This window comes from Carya illinoinensis, chromosome 6, assembly GCF_018687715.1.
Source record: "Carya illinoinensis cultivar Pawnee chromosome 6, C.illinoinensisPawnee_v1, whole genome shotgun sequence".
NCBI classification, from domain to species: domain Eukaryota; kingdom Viridiplantae; phylum Streptophyta; class Magnoliopsida; order Fagales; family Juglandaceae; genus Carya; species Carya illinoinensis.
The window spans coordinates 524,167-530,043 of NC_056757.1; the positions used below are offsets into that span (position 1 = coordinate 524,167).

Here is a 5,877-nt window from a genome sequence, read left to right on the forward strand (position 1 = left end):
GTGTCTTTCTCTCCCCCTTTCTCTCTTTCTCTCGTTTTCGATCGATCACCGATTCTTCATCTCTTCTTCTCCTTCACGCAAAATCAGATCAAACCCATGGTTTCTCTCCTCAAATCAGGTGCATGCGATCTTCTTCTCCTTTTCCTCCCCCGTTTTTTGCTCTCCCCCTTTCTCTATTTCTCTTTGTAACGGTAGTTCCTTACCAATTCTTCCTCTTCTCTTTTCTTCACGTAGAAGCAGAGTGACTTACTGGGTTGCTTCCTTCAGCACTTGGCAGAACCTTCTTCTCCTTCAGGTTCATCTCCTCTCCAAATCTCCTGCAACCCTGTTTGATGAATCTATTATGCAACTGGTCAACCCCGATAGGGCTTGTGTTTGATGAATCTGTTATGCTCTCGGTGAAGCATTTTGACTTGAGGGTTTTTTGTTTAATTAGGACGACCCAAATTGCCTTGTTTAGACTTGTTTTAATTTTTTTTTTTTTTTGGGCTAGTTTTCTCAGGCGCACTCAATTTCAAGCAACCACCATTACCAGGTATTGTGTTTTGCATTTCCGGAATGTATTTTGGTTTTGTATATTTCTAGATTTGCATCCCCAGTGTGTTTCTGATTTGTATGAATTTATTGTTGGTATATTTGATGATTTGCTTCCCTAGTGTATTTGATTGAGCAAACTATAATGATCATGCAGACTGTAAATATGAATATGAGACTGTAATGTATTGGTGAGATTAGATTAGATGTCTCTAAACACATGGAGGTTCATATTACATGCCTTGTTTCAGCACCTACACCATCAATTATATCTGGTTCACTATCCTGCAACAGATTAAACAATAAGAAATTGCAGCAGGCACGTCAACTAATAAATTAATCTCAAGACTATTTTATAGCTTGCAGAAAAGAACCAATAAATTCTCCAATGGTGTGAAGTGGCATTGCAAACATCAAACTTTTTCATTACCACTTTGCCAGCATGTTGCTACTTGTAGCAGATTTTTAGAAGGAATACAAGCAAATTGTATAACTGCAAGAATTGACAAGTAACTTTAAACATCAAAATATAAATGACTCTTTATAGAAGCTTACTCTATCCTCATCATATTCATTTGATGATCTTGTTTGTGTGCTAAACTGAGTTCCTTTATGGATGACTTCCAATGCATATTGATGATCTTGTTGAGTTCCTTTGTGTGTTATTATCTTGCTAATAACACTCATTATATTTTAATTGTTTACTGAGAGTTAATTATAGATGCCAGAAATCTTAATATTCGTTTTATGAGACTGTTGCAACACTGAAAGTGATAATTGTAGTGAGAATTTTCAGTTGTTGGCTCATTGTTGAATAGCAACAATGAGTTATGTTATGTATACATATCTTAGATGTAGAAATTCAAGAGTTAATATCAAATTAAAAACCTTGTTTGTTGTCTAGAAAAATACTAAAAACATATCCCATTTGATTTTCGTGTGTGAAGATATGTGTGTAAATATGTGTGGAGATATGTGTGAATTCATGTGTGAAGATATGTAAAGACACTGTGGGAGAGGAGAAAAAAAGGCCTTGGTAGAGTAGCAGTATGTAGGTTTTATATGTTTTATCTTTTTGTTTCTTCTATTTTTAATATCTTTGTTTGGATGCCTAGTTCGACATTTTTTTAAGAATTAAAAGAGTTATTGTTGTTAAATATTTTTGTTGCTTATATTTGGTGTGTTTCTTGCCAGGTGCCAAGTGCTCTTGCACTTGGTGGCACCAACTAAAGTTATTACAAATGAAAAGGCTATGACAAACAATTTGCTCAACTTCAAAGACCTGGAGAATTTGAAGCTTGCAGAGGGTTTGGCTAAAATATGTTTTGAGATACATTTGTAGATTTCACAAACTTTTGTAAACCAGAACAGTAATTCAAGGAGGCATTTGTGCACGCTTACTTTCATTCCTCTGCCTTAAAATCCTTGTGAGATTTGATTACACTTGCAATTTTATTGGAAGTGATATTATAGAATAATTTGGATGGTTCAGCCACATGCATCTATTTGTATATTAGTATTATAGTATTATAATGGATGTGGTTAAGATACCTCTGTTGATATTAGTATTATAGTATTATAATGGATGTGGTTAAGATACCTCTGTTGATATTAGTATGAAGTGTTAATATTAGAATAAGGGTTGGCAAAATATGTTTGTTAGATAATTAGGTTGAGGAAAAAAATTAGTTGGGAAACAATAATTTAAGTATCAAATTAAATAATTAACTAACATATGGTTAGTGTAATTGCAAAATATGAAAAAATATATAAAAATATTATTATTAAAAAAATAATATTATATTATTATTTTGATGAATCAAATAGCTAATCCAATGTGGGGATATGGCTAGGGAGGTTTTTGACTTAAGGAAAACATGTACTTTTCATCAAAATTTGAAGATGAATTTGCTGAGTTTAATGCTAGTGCTCTTATAGGTTTGACTTTGAAGCTCCATTTATAGAATCATAGCTAGAGGCTCCCAATAGGTTTTTAAAAAAATATTTATTTATTTTTTATATTATTTTTTAATACTTTTAAATATTAAAGAAAATAAAAAAAATTGCAATAATATTAAATAATTTTTTCTTAATCACTAAGAAAGAAAGGGGAAAAAAAAACTATGAGCGGTAGCCCCAATCCGAATCCCTAGCATTATTCTATGCAATAGGATAACATGTCGATCTCTTGTATTACTTGACCATGGGCTTATGTTCTGTTAGTTTATTAACTATAGAGTATTCGAAGCTACAACATCTCTGCATTCGTATCTTCCAATATATATATATATATATATATTAACTTAGTCTTTACCTTCCAACTGTTTGGTCGCAGTTCTTCAATGAATTTTGCTATCATGTTAGTGCGCTTAATGTATAAGAAATTTAATTTTCAGTTGTTTTATGATAAGATGCTTTCAGCTGTGGAATTTCATTAATATATTGAGCCCTTGAAGCTGTAGAGTTTTTTGGCTTACCAAGCTGAAAAGATGGCCTTAGCTACTTCTGTGAATGTGGTTCTCGGCTTCCTTGCTTTCGCAATATTCTGGGCTTTGGCAGTTTTCCCCTCAGTTCCTTTTCTACCAATTGGGAGGACTGCAGGGTCCCTCCTGGGGGCCATGCTAATGGTTATATTCCGAATCATAACTCCAAATCAAGCATATGCTGCAATTGATCTCCCAATACTTGGTCTCCTCTTTGGGACAATGCTTGTCAATGTCTATCTCGAAAGGGCTAATATGTTCAAGTACTTGAAAAGTTGCTCTCGTGGAACAGTAAAGGAGCAAAGGACTTAATTTTCTGAATTTGCCTAATTTCTGCCATTTCAAGTGCGCTTTTCACTAATGATACCTCCTGCGTATTTTTGACCGAGTTTGTTTTGAAAATTGCGAGACAACATAATCACCCACCTCATCCTTTCCTTCTTGTTGTGGCATCTAGTGCGAATATTGGGTCTTCAGTAACTCCAATTGGCAACCCCCAAAACTTGGTTATAGCTGTCTTTTGAATGCAAATATATAGTAACTTATACTTGATTATTTCAAATCCACATATTAATAAAACTTAAATTCATCCATGAATTTCTATGAGAAAATAAATTTTAGTTGTCGTACTTTATTGAAGCCACTTTGGAATAAAAACAAAATTGAAATAATTATTTAAAAAACTTTTTATCCAACTGAATTGACTCACAAGTTGGGTGATACGTTTTAAACTTGGTACTGTATGTTATTTGTTGTGCGTGTTCTAAAGTTTCATACTAATGATGAGTTCTTTCCATTTGGGGAAAAATCTCTATACCATTGATTTATGATTACATGGCTATTTATCCCTAATCTAAACCATTATTGATCAGTGTTATAAAGGCCATTTTCAACTATTTTTATGGGGATTACTTATAACTCATGCTTCTACCATACAGTTCTCTTACTTGGAGGAAAAGTTGCAGCATCTGCAGCTGTAATTTCCGCAGCTGATGAGAAAAAGGCATGGCTTATTTTAGCTTGGGTTAGCACGATAGCTGGGAACCTCTCAGTATTAGGATCAGCTGCCAACTTAATAGTGTGCGAACAGGCTCGCCAAGCTCCACACCTCGGGTACATTTTATCCTTTTGGAGCCATCTCAAATTTGGAGTACCCTCGACTCTTATAGTTACCGCTATTGGTTTGACGACACTCATAAGATGACTTTGACGCTCACAAGAATTTGGATATTTTGTGTGGTTAAAAAAGTGTAAATGTAGATTGTTTCAGACTTGAGCTATTCAAAGCAAGTGAATAATGTATAGAGCCTTTTTTTTTAATCCCCGTCTCTATTTAAGTAAAATGTTTCCCAATAGCTATCGGAGTGACCATTTTATAGAGAACTGATGGACCAATAATGTAAATTGTTCACAATTGTTCAATATATTCTTTCCAAATCTTAGCTTACCATAGATGTAATTTATGAGCTCTAATCATGCACGTAAAACACATCATTTCATGCAAAATTACATGGAGAAAAAGCAACAATATTATGAGAAGGGGTGGACACTGGACAAGGCTAGTGACTCACTCAAAAATGAGTAGCACTAATGCTATCCCAAGTGCAGGAGGATGTCGTGTAATAATTAGGAATAAATTCCTAGATCGTCTCCTCAGGAAAAGTTACTTAAAATTAAACTCGTTGAAGAATGTGTGAAAAACTTCACAAAGAGAAAATAAAATGATGGTATGTGCAATGGATGGAAAATGGTACTAGTCATGGACTAGATTCATGTCTTTTGATTTTGATTGTCGAATTGGAATGTAAAGGACTAATAGATTAAACTCAGAAATTAATAAAACTAAATTAAGAATTAAACTAAATTAGAAAGTAATTGACAAAACATGCACTGAAAATTAAAAATGCATAAAACCAAGATTCTAGAATTCGTCTTTGTATTTAAATCACAAATTCTTAAAATAACACATAACAATTGTAATCACTATTAAATGAAAGCTTAAAGAAACAATATAAATAAATAACATGAAATAAGTAAACAACAATTAAATTACCTAACTAAAACAAAAACAAAAGCTCTCTCCTTCACTTTCTAAAAAAATATAATTCAAACCAACTAAATCTCCTCTAGAAAAATAAATCTAAACCGACTCACTTCACTTTACGAATGAAAAGCTCAATTCCCTCTACTCCCATGTATCATGTTTCAGAAAAATCAAAAACAAAAACTCTCAACCAAACCCTTCTTGCAATAAATTAAATTAGCATACTTGATTAAAAACTTCTAAAACAATTCTCTTGTTGCATGAAACCAACTAGCACACTTGAAAGAAATTAAGGTATTACAATTAATGAGATAAAATTCTAAAACAATTCTTAATACTTAATAAAAATTCTTAAAACAACAAAGCATTATAGGCAAAAACAAAAAACTGCCGAATACCAATCTATATTAGGAAAGAAAAGTCAAAGAAAATGAAATGAAAATTCTGCTACTTAAACGGAAGAGAAAGAAAATAAAATCAAGGTTGCCCTACTGCTATATACGGAAAGAAAAACTCAAACGGGAAAAAGTGCAACTTCAAGAACTCAGTTGCTCAACTATAGCCGAATGAAAAACCAAAAGAAAGTGCAAGAAAGATAAGCTGGCTGCCCAGCGTCTAAAACAAAAGAAAGAAAACAAAATAAAACTTCAAAGTTATGAACTAATCTGCTGCTGCCGCTAGTCTTCTAAATGAAAATAAAACAATTTCGAAACAAAAACTCCCTCTGCTGCTGCTGCTACCAGCTAATAAATAGCTGATCTCCAGCTGCTCCAACTACCCGAATGAAAAAGAAAGAAGGGAAAAAAAATAACTCTC

At 33.1% G+C, this 5,877-nt stretch overlaps 1 long non-coding RNA gene and 1 pseudogene across 1 annotated transcript; both read left to right on the top strand.

Moving 5' to 3' along the window:
• Positions 1 to 219: 219 nt before the first annotated feature.
• Positions 220 to 2,084, top strand: LOC122312315. The gene is made up of 3 exons (XR_006243162.1): positions 220 to 295; positions 494 to 535; positions 1,729 to 2,084. It is a non-coding gene; the product is annotated as an uncharacterized LOC122312315 (long non-coding RNA).
• A 939-nt stretch (positions 2,085 to 3,023) lies between these two features.
• Positions 3,024 to 4,221, top strand: LOC122313608 (annotated as a pseudogene).
• The last annotated feature ends 1,656 nt before the right edge of the window (positions 4,222 to 5,877 follow it).